At 40.3% G+C, this 19,970-nt stretch overlaps 1 protein-coding gene across 5 annotated transcripts in view; it reads right to left on the bottom strand.

The window, feature by feature from the left end:
• The window catches only part of ARHGAP6 (Rho GTPase activating protein 6), a 404,943-nt gene that overhangs the window by 75,012 nt on the left and 309,961 nt on the right, over positions 1 to 19,970 (bottom strand). The window contains exon 1 of one of the 5 annotated variants that reach the window (XM_053310321.1): positions 12,303 to 12,435. The exons of the other annotated variants lie outside the window; for them this stretch is intronic. The gene's annotated coding sequence lies outside the window, so the exon portion shown is untranslated. Of the gene's footprint in view, positions 1 to 12,302; positions 12,436 to 19,970 lie in introns of those variants that run through there. 5 annotated transcript variants of the gene reach the window in all.

Below are 19,970 nucleotides of genomic sequence, written 5' to 3'. Positions count from 1 at the left end.
TCATTCAAACTCCAATGTGAATCCTCGGTTTGAGATGAGGTTCGCTGCTTGGGCCTCCAACTTGCGGCTGCCTCCTTTGTGTCCCAATTCAGTAATGTAGATAACCTTCCCTGGGGCTAAAATTGAGGGAAGCAAGTTCCTTCCTCGCTCCGTCCTGATTCACTGCCACGGCTGTCCATCAATCAAAGAAGGAAGCCTGGCAGCCAGTTCCGCCTCTTCTCTGCAGTCTCGCAGACAGCCGATATGAGGCCAGCACTTACCTCTGAATCCAGACAGCAAAGCGCATTGTGGGGAGGAAGGGGGAGCAGAACCTCAGGTCCATTGGACCTTCGGTTCTGTGTTATGACCAAATTCAGCCTAAGTCTGGAGACTGAACAGCGGTAACTATGGTTTCCCAATTCAGACGGCATGACAACCCTAGTTATTACAACCTATGGGTTTCCAAACTACTTAAAATTTGTATGTGGTCAACTCAAGCTTCAGGCTAGAGTTGGCATAAGAGCTGCACCAGACATTTATTAACTTCCACCACACTGCTAAGTGTGTGCTATGCAATGAAGAATATGCAAGAATTACAATAAAATTGCTAGCCAGAAATCCAGTACATACCAATAAGCACAAACTGTTTTTGAATGCAACAGAAGCAGCATTTATGCATGTTAAATGCGACAAACATTATAGTTCTACATCCAATTTTTAAATAGGCTTTCAGCAAATGTTGCAAAGACACAAGCATGAAACCTTTTTGCATATACATGCAAAACTTGTTGTAAACTGCCCAGAAACATAAGTTTTGGGCAGTATAAAAATATGTTAAATAAATAAATAAATAAATAAATAAATAAATAAATAAATAAATAAATAAATGTTCTGTCACTTAGAATCAACCTATTTGGCTCACAAATCCTAAATATCTGCATAAACACATTTGCAAACAGTATTACTCTATACTAAAACACAATGTACCTTGTGTGATGTTGTATATGATGCTATGACCAATCTTAAGCATTTAAAGGAAATCACAGCACATCTTAGCAAGCAAAAATTATTGTCATTGAACTACATTTTAGAATATTTAACATTGCAATTAGGTATGTGCACAACAGAATTAACCAAGGAAACAATATAGGATTATTAAGACTGCTAAAAAAGACAATGTTGAGAAGGAGAGACTAATTACTTGAAAGTCCTTTAGAAATGTTAATCACCAGGAGGGCCAGAAACTTTATTTTCCAATAGCTTCTTAAGAACTTCTTTTTAAAGTCGGATACTCCATGAACAATTTTCCCAGGTCGAAATCCATTACATTTGACAAACTCAAAACCTTAATTCTGCACAAAGGACCACAATGAAAAACTGATTTGTAATTGTTCTCTCTTTCCTTATTCCTTACCCTCCCAACTCTTATGTTTCAAAGCAAACATCAATGTGTTAACCTTGCTGCAATTCTTACATTATCTCCCTGGTCACTCTAACATTATTGTGATGATGTTTGTGGAGACAATATCTGTCAAAATATTTTTGGAAAATGCTGTATTATGAGTACTGGGAACTCCTAATCTACTTGAGATGAGCAAGAAATGTTTACTTTTAGCTGTCTGCTTTATTTAGAATTTATAATCCAACTGTATTCAGACAGACCAAAGCAACATGAAATAAGACTGTTCACAAGAGTGGCAGAAGATGGTATAATAAAATATGCTAAAAGCAACTGCATTCGTTCGTGGTGTAGTGGTTAGAGTGCTGGACTAGGACTGGGGAGACCCAAGTTCAAATCCCCATTCAGCCATGAAACTAGCTGTGTGACTCTGGGCCAGTCACTTCTCTCTCAGCCTAACCTACTTCACAGGGTTGTTGTGAAAGAGAAACTCAAATATGTAGTACACCGCTCTGGGCTCCTTGGAGGAAAAGCGGGATATAAATATAAAATAATAATAATAAATACATGTTCTTTTTATGCAGCTAAAAACTCTCTCAACACTGCTCAATTATTGGAAATGGAAAAATAATTTTTTTTATTTGTATGTTTACATTCTACGGGCCAAAGCACACATAATATGAAGCAAATCATTAGATGCTGACCTACTGATTTTTAGAAAAACAGAGCCAGAGGGAGATCCAGATAGGGCCCAAGATATGGGGGAAGGACCTTTCTCCCTCCTTAGGGGTTAGCCTCTCTGAAAATGCCCCTTCTGTAGCAAAAAACCTATGTGCCACAATAGAACATCATCCTAAATTATTTTTAAAAACGTTTAGTAAATTGTGGACGATGCAAGTCATGTAATGGTACTAGAGAAAGACATGCTGTTCTGGTAGCTCCAGGTCTCAGCACATACATCAGTTTCGGAGGATGAATACAATTGAAGGATGCCCGGGTGGGTGTGTAGCTGGGGGAGTCAGTTGTGTGACTTGCCTCTGCCCCTCCCAAGGCAGTAGGCCCCCAGATAACTGTCTCCCCTTGCCCTATTATAGTTAGGCCCCTGTGGGGGAAGCAATATAAAAATGTTCTAGCACACATAAGTAACATTACTGACTACAACTGAAGCTTAACTATGCAATTGGCTTCACACTTCAAAGAACTTAAACAATATCCCCTTAGTTTCATACATATTTATTAGGACCAAAGCAAAGTAAAAATTGCTATAAATGCAAACACTATAGCTACAATTTATACCAAAGACTTCTTAAACCATACAGTGTTTGCACCAGTATACAACCAGTTAACCATGTTCAGTGCATAATCAAAATTATGCACTAAACTGTGGAAAGAGTTGGGAATATTTGGGGGTATCCCCAACACTCATCACCCCTGTTACGAGGTCTGTGGGATGCATGTCAGTTCCCCCCGCCCCCCGTGAATATGTTTTGGCTCAAGTGGGGGAGACTAACTTCAAATTGGTGCAGACCTGTCAACAGCTAGAAATAACTTAAGAGCTGTGTGGAACAGGAGGCCGCAGCATGGATGCACTGGAAGGAGAATGAAAGAGGATGGAAACATGACTTTGAAAACAAAAGAGCTGCTTTACTGAGGGATAATGGGGGTACAGAGAGAAAAGTGGTTGGTTAGGCACATTACCAAGTTGCTGTCCTAGGAAGGGGGATAGAGGCTCGAGGATGAAAGAAGGGAGAATGGGAGAGAAAAGCATGTGCCATATCGACCTAGATCTTGCTGTGGGAATCCTCTCTAGGGAGTACAAACATAAAGCAAACTAATTGGCACACCCAGGCAGCATGGGGTGCAGCGTCTGGTGACAAGGTGCATGGGCAGCAAATGTGGCAAAAGCCTGACTGGCAGAAGCAGTTGCAGGTGGCAAAAATTCTGGCAAAAGGGCTAGGGGGCAAAAGCGTGAGTCCAGCAAAAAGAGAGTGGGGTGGGGGGGAAGTGAGAGAGTGCGAACAGCAGCCTGATCCTATGCTGAAGGAGGTTCTTATAGGAAAAGACATACCATGGGGCCAAGGACTGGCTGAGACCAATCTTTGGATAAACCTTTGACTGAGTTTAGGAATTCTTGCTACCAATAAGGTGTGAATTATTGGATATCTATTAGGTTGTGTCTGAGTGGCTTCTCCCTCTATCCTCCTTCACAAAGGATATTTATGAAGGAAGATTGCTGGAGCAATCACCTTGACAAAGAGAAGGGAGGAGGGATCACCACATATTCAGCATATGCTGGCTTAATTCTGATAATGATGGCGAGGAACAGATGGGTAGGTTCAAGGTTGTCAACTCAATCTTGAAGACACTTATCAAACTAAATGGAAGAGAGCTTGCATCTCTTTCTCCTTTGTTCCTTTTGCAACAATAAGAGGGGTCTGTTCTTCGTTTCTCCTGCCAGTACTCTAATACAATCAGCAAGGGACATTTCATCTGGCTTGCTGCTGGTCTTTGCAAATGAACCCAAGAAATGCCTTTTAGGAAATCACCTTGCCTGAATGGCCGTTTACCTGGAATGTAGCCAGCATTTCTCTTCCAAGCAAAATTTAGAGAGAGAAAATGGCTGAAGGCTTGGGTTTAGAAGGTACACTGAAGCACCCCAAAATGGCAAAGCGAGTGGGTCTGGTAACACCCCATCACTCACACACTGAATAGAGAGGTTAGCCTTACTGCCTCACACTTCACCATCTTTCAAACAAAGTATTAGATTCAGCAGTACAGTATTGATGTTTTCCATCCATTTCTGAAATGCAGCTTGTGGGGTTGAAGGTCCACTTTCTTCCCAATGTAATGCCTATTAGAAATATTATACTTTCTTTGAATACATACCCCAGTTGAGTCGGTTAGTGTCAAGAATATTATGACTGTAAACAAACAGAATGCTGCAATGTATGTATGTATTTTTATTTTTACATTTATATCCCGCTCTTCCTCCAAGGAGCCCAGAGCGGTGTACTACATACTTGAGTTTCTCTTTCACAACAACCCTGTGAAGTAGGTTAGGCTGAGAGAGATGTGACTAGCCCAGAGTCACCCAGCTAGTGTGCAATCATTAGGAACATAGGAAACTGCCATATACTGAGTCAGACCCCATTCGTCTATCTAGCTCAGTATTGTCTTCACAGACTGCCAGCAGCTTCTCCAAGGTTGCAGGCAGGAATCTCTCTCAGCCCTATCTTGGAGAAGCCAGGGAGGGAACTTGAAACCTTCTGCTCTTCCCAGAGCGGCTTCATCCCCTGAGGGGAATATCTTGCAGTGCTCACACATCAAGTCTCCCATTCATATGCAACCAGGGCAGACCCTGCTTAGCTACTGGGACAAGTCATGCTTTCTACCACAAGACCAGCTCTCCTCTCCTAAGCTCCTCCATTACTAGTACATCTTTAAACTCTTGTCTAAGGTTATACTTGACTGAGGTTCCTGTTTGTAAGCATTATGTAGTGTATGTGAAAGAGACAGCATGCACTGTAAAACATGAAGTTTACTACTATAATAGAATCAAAATCACTTCCACAACCCTATTGCTTGCGTTTGATTTATGATTCTCTCAACATATATGCTTAACTACATTCAGTATTAAAAGACCTTCATGATGAAAGAGAAGACCTTGGGTAAAACAGCATCACAAAAGACAATATTGCAGTTTTATTTTTCTTTACTTCTACAGTCAGATAAATTTAGTAAGCAAAATGTACTTTGGATACTTGGTTTACCAAATGCAACACCAAAAGAGACAGTAACCTATTTCCCATTTGTCCTTAGGAACATAGGAAGCTATGTTCTGTCAGACCATTGGTCCGTCTAGTTCAGTGTTTACCCAGACTGGCAGTGGCTTCTCTAAGGTTACAGGCAGGAGTCTCTCCCAGCCATATCTGGAGATGCTAGAGAGGGAACCTGCAACCTTATCCATGCAATACTCTTCTCAGAGTGGCCCTTTTATCTTATAGTGCTCACATGTAGTCTCCCATTCATGCTTGTACATTTCATCAATATTTTGGTCCCCGGTTTTGTCATTTTGTTCAATACAGAATCCCTGAAAACAAGTTACTATATATAGTAAAAGGGATTTTATAAGAATTGGTTATAAAAATCAATTAATAAAGTACAAAATAAAAGCAACAGATGATATGGAGAACTCATTGCAAACTGCTTTTTAATGCTTTAATGCTTTTTAATGCTTTAAAAAATTAGAGGTTCACGCCGAATTATGTGTTACCCGCACACGATCCATCATTTAGCACTACAGGACTTGTGGGCTCACAGGTGATAAAAAAGCACAATTTCTTGCATTCACTTTAAGAACTGCAGCTCCCTATTATGTATGAATTGAAACATGGTTTGATATTCTATAATTAGTTAAACCACAGATTCCACATGTACATATGCAACATAGAAATATGCTTTCTTTCCAAGTGAAAGGAAAGCAAAGTTTCCACTCTTCTTTCACACATGCAAGCTCACAACTGCCTTAGATTTGCTCCTGTAGTGTTTAACCATAGTTTAGTATTATGTCTGAACTGGGACATGGAATCAAATCCTTTTTCTGTCATGAAACTGATGAAGAAAACTGACTCCAATGCTGCTTTCAGTATGATGCTGTGTTTACAGATTGTACACAGTGGGATAACTGGCATGCGAGGTCAGGCATGTGCAATAATGAGGAGATTTATATTGCGGACTGACTGTGATTGGCTATTAAAACTAGGGTGATGCATTTTGGATTGTTGCGTTTTTGGATCCTGTTATTTGCATCACTGATAAGACCCCTGAATATAATCTTTGTATCTGCCCACAATCGGGGCTCTCAGCTTCAGGTTGTTTGTCCGGCATGCAATGATTAATAAAGCTTTGAATATGATGGAACGGTGTGGCCTCTACTTACTAAAGAGCCTCTACGGAGTTATTTTTCTCCAACAAAAGCCAATGAGTAGCATTGTGCAAACTGGGTTTTTTTAAGCCTAACTTCTCTTATTGTAGGCCTATTTGTAAGGCAAAATTGTGATAAACCTACCCTACAGACTGAGATATTAAACAGGGTACACAGAATGCACATATAGTTACACTGATGTAAATGTTCTACTAATTACTTTGTGCGCTACATTTTTACAGAATTATCTTGACTATGGCTTCTAACACTACAGTCCATCACTATTATATGCAAAGTAATAAAGAAGAAAGTCAGAAATGATTCTAGGAATTTTCATGGTGTCTTGAGTTTCAGATTGCACATCTAGCATTCCATTATTTCTGGACAGTGTTTGCCAAGTTCTGCAAAGCATTATAACATGTGGGCAGCACTGAGATGTTCACATATATCCACTAGAGGCAAAGGACGAGCCTTTCTTGTTTTGGAAGCTTCCAGTCTAGCTGGTGTAAATGACCATGATGTGTTGGGCAAGCATGGATTCTCCCCTCAGTTTCTAATGCCTCTGGGCCTTGATGCTGCTAAAGGGCCTAGAAAGCAACATATGCAGACATTGAAAAGCAGAGCAACTTGGAACAAATCTCTGCAAGAAACTTTCTTTGTAGTTTCACAAATTACCCTAAACCAGCCCATGATTTAATAAATTTAATGACTTTGTCCCAGAGAAGGGCCTTCTCTCCCTTGCATGATTCAACACACTCCCATCTGCTGTAATGGAGGGTAGGTACCATAAAATCCCTATTTATTACCGTAAAATGTCCTTGTGGGCAGGGCGTCGAAACTGTGACTCTTGTTTTTCTATACTGTTCATTTTACAGAGATATTCATATTTCTCTTATTTCCCCCCTTTTATCAAACATTCCTGTTAGAAAGAATGATGGATATACAACTTTATTAGTTGATCACTGTGTATCTACAACACTGTGTGTGGCCAAATTTTGTGCAGCCACATATAAGATCAGGTCTGAGCTGATTTGAGTATCAGTATTTTGCATTACTTGTACTATTTTTATTGTATTTTGTTTGTTTCTGTGATGTTGGGTCAATGACCATAATAAAGCATTCATTCATTCATTTATTCCACAAGGGGCTGAATTCACTTGTACTAGAAAACCATACCGCACGGTACCACATTGAAAATTTTTTTTATGTCTGGATCAAATGTATTTGCTATCTACAAAAGTGAATTATTCTATAAACTCATATCATAATCAAGCATGGGTGCACATAACCTAGAAACGTTTCAAGAGTATGAAAGAAGTGTGAAAACAGCTATAAACTCAAGGATTCATGGGCTGCATCACAAGTTGATAGTAACAACAGCTACAACATTTCATATTTGTGCTTGGCGTATTACTTGCTACAAAACTCCTACTAGCCACAGTCCTGCAGTGAAGGAAAATCCATCCTAGTTTCTGCTACAAACATGCAGTGTTCCCTCTAACAGGGATCCCCAGATGTTGTGGACTACAACTTCCAGAATCCCCAGCTGTAATGGCTTTTGCTTGGGGATTATGTGAGTTTTAGTCAACAACATCTGGAGATCCCTGTTAGAGGGAACACTGCAAACATAATGAAGAAATGCTTACTAAATTAATATGCTCATGTTTTTAGCAGTTTTATAGATTTAGATAAAGATTGTTCATATCACAAACATTTAGACAAACATTTAACATGGTGACAGGAAATCTACAATGAAGAAGTAGAATAACCCAACCACATCCTAACTTCTGAGGTATGATCAGGCACCTACAAATCCAGTTGACAGCTCACTAGGGTCAAGTGCCCCCAGCCCTCTGACAAGCAGGGTACTCAGCACCACACAAATCTCCTCACTAGAGGTCACTAAGAAGTTAAGAAACAGCAGGAATCAGGGGCGTAATGAAGCTGGAGTGGGCCCAGAGACAAAATTTTAAAATGGGCCCCCGCTGACACACACACACACACACACACACACACACACACACACACACAAACACACACTCACTTCACATGTGACTTGCCTCTGGGGGGCCCCTCGAAGCATGGGGGCCCCCAGGCAGCCGCCTCCCCTTGCCTAATGGTAGTTACGTCCCTGGCAGGAATCCTCTCTGAACCGTAGGAGTAGGCTCCCACTGTTTCTTATATTCATCACAGCACAAATGACAGAAGACTTCTCTCCTAAGCTCCCTTGCTCATGCCAGAAAAAGGATCTGAGAAAAGATAGGGAGATTGGTGGCAACCAGTTCCCTCTAACAGGGATTCCCAGATGTTGTTGACTACAACTTCCAGAATCCCCAAGCAAAAACCATTGTAGCTGGGGTTTCTGGGATTTGTAGTCAACAACTTTTGGGAATCCCTGTTAGAAGGAACACTGGTGGCAACCACTAATAATTGCTTACTAGTGAGCAAAGTCTAAATTTGTGGATCCCTGGGTATGATTCAAGCATGACAGGCCTCCATGACAACAGAACAGTCTCCGTCGAAGCCTTTGGCACTGCCACCTTCACAGTATCACGATGTGTTATCTATCAGGCAACTGATCAGTTGACAATCTCTCTAAAATGCCCTGAAACAGACTGATCTCTAGAGCATGTGTCTGAAATTGCCTTGCTAACTGGGCAATATCCCTGCTAAGTGGGCAAAGATGCACCTTTTAAACATGGTGATTCTCTTTATTTAGCAGGGGGACAGCAACTGGCTGTATCCACCCCCAGCACAGCATCTCTCCAGTGACTGTTGCTGGTGTTTATCTTATGTTTCTTTTTAGACTGAGAGCCATGTGGGGACTGGGATCAATTTTATTTATTTTTCTCTCTATGTAAACTGCTTTGGAAACTTTTTGTTGAAAAATGGTATATAAATATTTGTTTTTATTGGAAATTACCAGTTTCAATAATCCCCCTCTGACATGTTATTTATTCCCCTGCCCACCCAGCATAAGGAATTACCATAATATGTACAATGGATGAACATTCTTCAGGCATTTATTTGGTTTTCTTTACCCTAGGACCCGAGTGCCCTCATTATGGTGACAAATCGCCCACTAAATGACCACTTATGATGATATGTAATGACAATGCTGCTTCCCTCCTCTGTGCTAGTGCAGTTTGGAGGGGGACAGGATTGTGCTCCAACTGTTGGAGAAGGCTGGACCCATGAGCAGCTGTCATCTTGCCTGTGACCATGCTCACCTAATGGAAAGCTGGGTTGTCAGCCTCTTTATAGACTGACCCCGCTTCCCAGGCTGATAGCATGGCATCCACCTGCCTTTTAGTGGGGGATAGCCAGTCGCCACATGGGGCCTAGTAGGAACATTTTGGCTTTACCAAACTGGCTTAGGCAGAATCTTTTTTGCCTTCTTCCCACTGAGTTCTTTGGGTTTGGGTGCAAACAGTAAGTTTCCACAGGTGCAACATGTCTATCGTGCTTAAAGTATAATAGAAGCATTTTCATGTTAGTCTTTTAAGCTAAGGCATAATCCTAGGTATTGCAAAACAGATGCAGAAATGGCTTAAATCTGGAATTTGGCAGCCATTTCCAGGGGACAGCACAGACAGGCGACAACAGAAGGGTTGCTTCTGTCCACCTGCAGTAGATTTGCAATCCCTTCCACCCTAAACAGAAAACCCTAAAACTGGATTGTGCCCACAACTGCCAGGGCCACAAAAAGTTGCCACTTCTACATTTCCACAAATCATGAAGACATTATATCTCAGCAGTGTTTCCTCTAACAGGGATTCCCAGAGGTTGTTGACTACAACTCCCATAATCCTACAGCAAAAGCCACTGCAGCTGGGGATCAACAACATCTGAGAATCCTTGTTAGAGGAAACACTGTACCTCAGTGATTGCTATAAACTCCTTTGGGAGGAGCAAAGCTTGGCTGAAAAGCAGGGTATAATAGATTCAATAGGAACCAAAATACTTCTGTCCTACTTTATGATTAAATAATGTGGAAAGAGAAGATTCATTTTGTTTTGCAGAAAAATAAAGATGCAAAATTGCTTCTGTATCCCCAGGATACACTTTGGGCCCGTTCAGACAGTATGTCTTGAGCTGGTTCTTGAACAACAGAGACAGGAACAAACACTTCTTGCTCCTTTCTCCTGGTGAGTCTTTCCTTTTCTCCTAATGGTTAAAATTACAACATTAAAGCGGTATTTAGATTGCATGTGAGAGCGAGTTTGGATGAACTCTTCCCATATGATTAGGAAAAACAGCAGAATGCCAGGAGGGGGAGGTGCTCATTCACATTCCCAATGACTCAGCATGGACTTGCAAGACCACTCCTTGTGTTGCACATGAACATTAAACAAAGTCACCAGTCCTTAAGATTGTCTTTCATTCCTTTCCCATGCCAGCACTATGACCCTTGAGTATCAGATTTGTGCGGATAATATAGAGGAAACCCTTGCTTTCAAACGCAAACAGTTTGAATACTGTCCTTGCGTTTCATTCTTTGTTTTAAGCAGCACATTTATTTTGGACAGCAAGAAGGAAAAAAGGAGCCTGTAAAATTTCCCACTGTTATGAAAAACAGAAACAATTGCTAGAGTTACGAGATACTCTGAGACTGGGCCAAAAAGATGACCAACTTTTACTTGGTGCTATACTTTTGCAGTAATTTGTACATTTGAAAGTTTAGCTGAGGAATGACCACGTTTCAGCGGCCATCATTCTAATCTCCCTACAAATATGTTCTGGAGCTCTAGTCTCCTCCAAAATATGGACCAGGGTTAGAATGCAGTTTTTGCTACCAAGCAGCAAGGAGTTCCATGAAGCAGATCTTCTTAGGCATAGCTCTCAGTACTATATACAAAATCCATATAGATTTAATAACAGATTTTGGGGTATCTCTGTTTCTGACTACTTGAAAACATTGGGTTTTTGTTGTTAATAAATGGAACTGTGAAGAAAGCTTTTACTGCACCTTATACAGACCATATAGCACCAGGATTGTCCCAGCTACACTGGCTGTCAATAGTTTACTGGGCACAGAGTTCAAAGCGCTGTCATTAGATATTTAGCAGAATACCTAAAGGATTACCTTTCACCATGATTGTGTTGCTTTTCTAAGATCAGCTAGTGATATCTGTGGCAGCACCCAAGATGGTTCGGTTTTGCTGTCTCTACTTCTAAGCACTTTTTCTTTTTCTCCATTTTTTGGAAATTAGTTTTTGACTTAATGTTTTTATCTGATTATTATATGAGTTTGCTTTTCTTTTCAGTGACTAGATCTGTCTACTAGGCTGCCCATCCCTATTTGGTTTTGTTTGTAATATTTGTGAAATCCCACTGCTCAGTGTATGCAGTTATAGTCTTTTCTTGACCTCAACATCCCTCCCTCCTCCATTTCCCTTATATCTATTTTTAAATTGTGGGTCCCTTTGGGGCAAGGAACCTTCTTTTCATGTCAGTCAGTTTGAGAGAGAGAGAGAGAGAGAGAGACTAATAATAAAAACAAACTACACAAACTACACAGCTAGGGTATAGCCCGAAATATGCCTCACAACTGTCAATGACTAGGGATACAGACACTGCATAATCACAAAGATGATAAAAACATCTCAGACACTCCACAGAAATTTCAATTAAACTAACTTGGTCTAGTCACATAATTGACTTTAATTACATAACAGCACTGCTGATTGAAGGGCTTTTGCCTCTCTCAGGCTTGTTAGCAACAATGCAAAGATATGAAAACAGAAAAAATAAAAGGTCTTTGAGAACTTGCTGCTTGTTGACTTCTTAGTCTGCTAAGTGGCAGATAGAATAGTAACATTTATCTTACCAAGCAAAAAATATGTTGTCAACAGAGAAAAGGTCCCCCCCCCCAGGTATGGAATTCCCCCCGCCATTAGTTACAACAAGTAAAAATTAAAATCAAACAAGTTAATCTTTTCAAGTAGTACTATAAAAATCTCCGCCAATGCTGGATTCCAGACACAATGGTTTCCTTACCCATTAACTAACAAAAATCTGCTGCTCCACCGATGTCCTAAGTTGAATTCAATACTGAAGATGATAATTCATGCTGCGATTCTTATAAGAGAGACATATTTTCCTGGAGCCATGTATATCAGGTGTCTTAGAAACAGCTCAAACTGTAACTCCTATAATCTCTTTAGCCACTGAGTGTTAACTTCATTCATCTTCAGGATCAAAGAGAGACAAAGATGACTTTCTTAATTAGACTCCCAAGTAAGCTCAGCGAAATTTTAGGCTGCCAAATGCTGTATAACTGCATGTGAGAAAAAAGTAGACGCAATCTATAACTTGCTTATTCCACTGAAATTGTTTTGAAGCAGCACAAGGAGTGGTCATCTCCCTCTCTTTCCACCAAAGAAAATCCTCTTCCACATGGCTGTACAAATGCAGAACTGCCTTTAACTGTGCAAACTTTCCTTATTAGGAACACTCCAAAGAATGCTGCACACATCTGGTAAAATCCCTTTGAGTATGGTAAAGACATCTGATGTTTTCTCTCTCATCCAAGAAGATCAGTACTTTATTTTTCAATCCTTCTCTGCAATTTTTCCAACCTTAACAAACAAGAATTTGCAAAAGCAACTGCAATGTGCTTAAAAACAGAACTCACTCAGATGCTAAATAATTTCACATGAATGGGGGAACGCTTCTAATCTAAAGCAACATGCACTTTAAAAAAATGCTTATAATAATTTACTGACAGTCAGAGGCACTCTTACCGCTGGACTTCAGGGCTGAAGTCCAGGGCTCCCAAATCCTCTTTAGTCTGTTCCAGGTGGTATGGTTGCCATGATGCTGGCCCACACTGCACTGGGCGGCCGAGCATGATCTCTGTTTTAGAGACAGAGGGGGAAGTGGGGGAAGAAATGTGGGATGGGAATATCTTAAGTTGCATGTTGTAATGCATATTTGAATATTTATATTTATATTATACATTCTTGTGAGTTCAGTTGATGTTTGTGTCCTCAAGAACCCATGTATTAAAAATACTGCATGTGTCAAGTGTGTGTGTGATTACAGGTAGGGGGGTGATGCTTAATTTGCTGGGCCTCCAAAAGCCTTTCGGTCCAGGCTTCAAAATTACCTAGGTGCACTTCTGGACACAGTGCTGCTAAGATAGCCTGAGAGAAAGGTAACTTCCATCAGTTCATCCCCAATCACTCTGCAGAGGTGATTTGGGGTACATTTGAAGATTAAACAGTTTTTAGCATTTCTAGCATCTACAATGGCTAGAAATTTGAATTCATTTTGTTCATAGGGATACAAATGGATGAGCGAACCTTTACTCATGTTCAGTGCAAGGACTAGCAGATGTGAGAAGACTGCAGATCATACCCGTTTGTCTCTCTTTCTACCTTTTTCCTCTTTTCAGTAAAGTTAGCTTTAACATGAGTTCTTTTACTTCTGTTTTGGAAGATAGTAGTCCAATAGCAGTACCTTATAAATAAAAAAGTAAAAGCTATTTAGTCCTCTGGTTAGAAAGCTTTACGAGCTGCTTCACCACAAAGCATGGTCATTTTAGATTACTGGAATATTTATCCAAGGGGCTTTTGAAGACTGTTTGGAAACCTGAATTAGTACAAAATAATGTAGCTAGGTTTTATAGTTCACCCTACAAGCCACTGCTTATAAGATCACCACTAGTTACCACATGATTTCTGGACAGAATTCAAGGTTCTGGTTTTGACCTATATATCCCTGAAGGACTTACAAACTCCTATCTAAATCTATGTGCCCGCACCTTTGAAGATAAGACCATAAAAGGGAAAAGGTATTTTCCATGGTCTTATCCAGACTTTGAAATGGTCCTTCCCAACATCATCTGGCTCCTACATCATCAGGTTTTAGGCACCAATTAAAAGCTTTTGTTTTTGCTCAGAACTGGTGGTGGTGTGGTGGTGGTGGTGGTGGTGTGTGTGCACTGACCGACCACTGGCTCAGATTACCTTCTGTATGCTATTTGTGTAATTATTTAGATTGGTTTAATTGTGTTATCTGCTTTGGATATCTTTCTTAGGCAGAACGGCAGGAAAATATTTTAAATTAATAAATAAAGGCACAGAAAAAAACCCTTTGAGGTTTCTAAATAAAACTACCAGTCAACCATGTCATTATGGCAACAGATTTTGCATTAAGAACATAAGAACAGCCCTGCTGGATCAGGCCCAAGGCCCAACTAGTCCAGCATCCTGTTTTGCACAGTGGCCCACCAGCATGCCCTCTCTCCTGTTGTTACTAAGACCTGTAATCATAAGCAAAATAAATGCTTGATTGCTCTATATTTGCTGCTGATATGTGGTTTTCTCCCTAATTTACCTACATAAGTAAGTCATTGTAAAAACTCCAAACTGAATGTGCTATTCCAGGAACAACTTCAGAGCCGTATAAATAAGGTTCACTCCAAAATCCAACTCTTGGCCTTCTTAAAATCAGACTCTTGTCACTGTCTTTACAAAAAATGATGTCCTAGGCCTGAGTCCATTCATGCTTTAGGTCTTGCTTTCTATAATCAGCAAAGAAAAAAAGATGCATCTCCCACACATGGCAATGACACATCTACTACTATAACAGATTACACTTTCTTGCCACGTCTTACAATTTAAATTTCAGTGATCCATATTCAGTCAGTCTTCTTCATCAAGGAAATATTTTCCCTTATTGCTCCTACTCCTACAATTGAGATTACTCATTTTTCACATATGTATACAGAAGAAGATAAATGTTCACAAACAATGTTCACATGGCAAAGTCACCATCTATTCAAAAATCTAAATGAAAATTCAACTAGTGACCAATTCTTAAATTCTGTTCACTGAACCGAGACAACTAGCATACAGGCACTCTAAGGGAGCAACCGGGAATAGGTAAGAACTGACGTAGTCCAGGGGCTCCACAACCCCTGGGCCTCCACAACCCCCAAATCTTCTTTAGTCTATCCTGAGTGTTGTGGTCGCTGCTGTGCTGGGTGGCCGAGCATGACTTCTGCTTTAGAGACAGAGGGGGGTGTGGGGAAAGAAATATGAGAGATGGAAATATGTTAAGTTGCATGTTGAAATGTTTCTGTTAATGTATATTTGCATAAATTGTGAACCACCCTGGGACTTTTTTGTATGGGGAAGTATATAAATGCACAAAATAAATAAATATAAATCTGTTTAATATTCTTACATTCTTGTGAGTTCAGTTGCTGTTTGTGCCCTGAAGAACCCACTTGTTAAAAATACTGTGTGTGTGTGTGCGGGGATGATGCTTACCTTGCAGGGGTGAGGGGCTCCAAAAACCTTTAGATGATGATGTTTAACTTGCAGCGGGCAGCGGGCAGGGACCTCCAGCAAGAGCTCAGGGGCGCTCCAAAGGCCTTTAGGTCAAGGCGCCAAATTACTTAGGTGCATCTCTGGGTAAGAGAATCTACTCAAGAACCAAAGCTAATGGACAAGATTTAGAAATCAAATCATTTTAGCGCTAACCACAACTTTGATTCTTGATATGCTATTCCACAACTAAGTTCTAATGAAAATCCCAAATGTTCTCTATTCCTATCTATTATATTTCTAATCACAATTTCATAGGTTCAGTTATTTCCTGAGGAGCCAGTGTGGTGTAGTGGTTAGAGTGCTGGACTAGGACCCGGGAGACCCAAGTTAAAATCCCCATTCATCCATGATACTAGCTGTGTGACTCTGGGCCAGCCACTTCTCTCTCAGCCTAACCTACTTCACAGGTTTGTTGTGCAAGAGAAACTTAAGTATGTAGTACACCGCTCTGGGCTCCTTGGAGGAAGAGCGGGATATAAATATAATAATAATAATTTCTCAAACAGCAGAGGAGGAGAAAAGAGGCCTTGAAGAATATCAAGGACAGTGAAGAAGATGCACTTCAAATGGTCAATAACGAGAAACTATTCAACACCAATGAAACAAAGCAGGCCTACAAGAAAGAGAAATCAAGAACCGAGCAGAAAAATGGAAAAATAAGCCACTGCATGGTTGATATTTGCACAATATAAGTGGAAAATCAGACATCACCAAGACCTGGCAATGGCTTAAGAATGGCAACTTGAAGAAAGAAGCACAGGGTTTAATACTGGCTGCACAAGAACAGGCACTAAGAACAAATGCAATAAGAGCAAAAGTAGAACAATCCACAACAAACAGCAAGTGCCGCCTTTGTAAAGAAGCAGATGAAACCGTGGACCACCTAAATCAGCTGGTAAAAAGATCACACAGACTGACTACAAACAAAGGCATGACAAGGTAGCAGGGATGATACACTGGAACATCTGCAAAAAATACAAGCTACCTGTAGCCAAAGATTGGTGGGACAATACAATTGAAAAAGTTGTAGAAAATGAAGATGCAAAAATATTATGGGACTTCCGACTACAAACAGACATACATCTGCCACACAATACACCAGATATAACTGTAGTTGAGAAGAAAGAAAAACAAGTTAAAATAATTGACATAGCAATACTAGGGGATAGCAGAATAGAAGAAAAAGAAATAGAAAAAATCACCAAATACAAAGATCTACAAATTGAAACTGAAAGGCTGTGGCAGAAAAAGACCAAAATAATCCCAGTGGTAATTGGCACCCTAGGTGCAATTCCAAAACAATTTGAAGAGCACCTCAACACCATAGGGGCCAAAGAAATCACCATTAGCCAATTACAAAAAGCAACTTCACTGGGAACAGCCTATATTCTGCGACGATATCTATAACAGCAGCAAGAACATTGATAATAAAATTCAGCCATCCCAGGTCCTTGGGAAGGACTCGATGTCTGGATAAAACAAACCAGTCAATAACACCTGTCTGACTGTGTAAATAAATAAATAATAATTTCAATCAACTACATAAGGTGAACACAGCAATTGCTTGTCTACTTACTGAGTTCTTTAATACTCCCACTGAAACATTACTGACTGAAAATTTCATGCATTTCTAATTGTATATTCGATTGCCACACAACCTTACATGTGATAGCAAAATCCAGGCAGCCACAGGGATTTAAGGAAATGAATTTAGTAAAATCCTAAAATACAGAAAAGATAGAAAGACTGGTTTCCGGCAGTTAATACCTTCATGAAATCAACACTCTGGGAGCAAAGAATTAAATGTGTCTGTACATATCACACAGTATAGGCAATACACAACCACACCAACAGGGCAGTTTATTAAACTTATCAAAACAGTTTCATACCATAAAATACTTGCAACAAAAGATATCACTTACAACTGAAATTTAGTAGACCTTTTAATGTTTGTGATCACTCTAAACTGTGTAGTGTCATGTTAACAAAAAAGTATGATCATAAATCAGTGCCCCCCACCCCCCACTTCTTGATCTGTGGTGGGGAAGCTTCTTGCCTTCTGGTTAGAAACTGAAGTGGGTTAGTCATGAAATGCCAGCAACACTGGATCTGGCCTACACAGGTAATGGAATGTGCAGGGATCACCATTAGGGATGTGCATGGAACCGGCAGAGGGTGGCTCGAGGGTGAGGAGGAATACCTTTAAGCAAGGAGGAGGGTGCTCTTACCCCTCCCACGGTGTTTCCCCTGCTGGTGCTGCACTTTAAAAGGGTCCGGCGGGGCGGCAGCGTACCTCCCTACTGCCCCATTGGACTGGAAGTGACTGGATGTACCCAACGTGCACGCGCACACCAGGTACTTCAGGTCTGATGAGGCAACGGGGTAGCAGGGAGGTATGCTGCCACCCTGCCAGACCCTTTATAAGTGTAGTGGCAATGGGGGAAACGCGGCAGAAGGAGTAAGAGCACCCTTCCCCTCCCTTAAAGGTATCCCCCTGCCTTCCAACTGACCAAACTGACGGTCTTTTGAACCTGTTCAGAGTCCCATAAAAGGGTCTCTGAACAGGTTCGTGCACATCCCTAGTTACCATGCTACTCCCATTCTGAAGCAGGTAGAATGGTAACAGAATGGACTGTACATCCAACTTCAACTGGGAAAAAGCAACTTTTGAATGCTATCCTCAGGAAGAAGTCCCCAGGAAAGGAGAAAACCAGAAAAGTCTCTCCCTCTGGATTATGTAGTTTTATTGTTTTATGAAATACTGGAGGATTTCTCTTTTCCTATGTTTAGAGTTGAGAGATTTGTTATGCAAATATTTCTGTATGTTAGGAACTCTACCTAATGTCTGAACTATTAACTGGAAAAATAATTTTATAATTTTATTTTTTGTTTATATTTTTCTGTATTTTGATTGTAGAAAGATCTGTGGACCAAATTAACGATTGATTGAGGCTCTTCTGTACTCTATGTCCTTTTCCAAAATAACACCATTACATTCAATGCTTAATCACATCAAGGATACTGGAACATTGAGATAACTAGAGAGCCTTATGCCTCAAAGGCCACAAGATTATTAGTAACTCTGGTCACTACAGAAACTGTACAGGCAAGCTAGTGACAGCCACCCAGGCAGTGACCCACAAAGAGAATGCCACAAGAGAACCCAAACAATTCAGATAATCACAGAACAGAACTCTTGACACGGTAGATCCAAGGGCCCTCCACATTCCTTCTATGTGTTGTGCCTTATAAACAATCAAATAACCATGAAAAAATCAGAAATCAAGAAGTATGTACAGCATCTGCATTAGTTCCGTCTATTATATTAAATGCATTTAAGCATGCCTGTGTTCAGTTGTGGCCTTCATGTATCTTTTGTTGACACACAGTTTAGTCTTCTAGCAGAGGGATAAAAGTCACTACGGGTAGTATTGCTGGCACCCTATGTACAAACATGTTTAGACTCAGGATATGTTTACTGTTCAATTAAACCCTGAAAATGGACGTGCTGTGTGCAAGTGTGATTATGTATCATAAATCCTTATCTATTGACACTGCCCATTTAGGAAAATTCCATTCCATGGAAACAATCAATAGTGCACAAAGAGTCGAAAAAGAGATTATGTTTCAAGCCAAAAGTTAAGCTCAGTGGAATGTGTGTGTCTCTCTGAAAGAAGCAGCAGTTTTCTCTGTATGCTATGTTGGCTCATAGGTAATCTGGCTTTGCAGCCAAAACAGATCTACAGCTGTTCTTCCTCTCTTTAAGAGCGTTTTAGAGGAAAAAATTGTGAGCTGCTTTTGCATTCCTGAATACACACAAAGACATGTAATTGTTCCAATTTGTCAAAATAATTTTTGAATATGTACAGGCAATAGAGCAATGAACAGGCTTACCTGTACCAATTTAACCCTACCTTTCTATTTTTGCAGAGTAGTTCGATTAGGTTAGTTAGGTAGGTAGTAATAACAGTGTAAAATGAATGCACTGGTTTTATCATTGGGAAATTATGCATTTTGCCATAATTTGGTGACTGCCATGGCATAAGAAACAATGTGATCATTTATAACATTTTGTACCATGAGGTCCAAAATTGAGGTACAAAATTTAGCTGCATGAGATACAACTCAATTGAGGTACAAAATTGAGTTGCATGTTAAGAGCCACATCAAGCAGTGAAAAGAATACAGTCATGCAAACAATCATAATCTGTATTGTCATCAACTTCTCTGTCGTAAAGTGGACCCATGTGTTCATCTAAATTGGTTGAACGTCCTCCAGGTGTTTGCCCAGGACAAGCCCAATGCTCATTTTTTGGATAACACTGCC

This window comes from Hemicordylus capensis, chromosome 3 (genome assembly GCF_027244095.1).
Source record: "Hemicordylus capensis ecotype Gifberg chromosome 3, rHemCap1.1.pri, whole genome shotgun sequence".
Taxonomy (NCBI): Eukaryota; Metazoa; Chordata; class Lepidosauria; order Squamata; family Cordylidae; genus Hemicordylus; species Hemicordylus capensis.
Note: the sequence above shows the minus strand (reverse complement) of the source record. Positions and strands in the feature narration are given on the sequence as shown.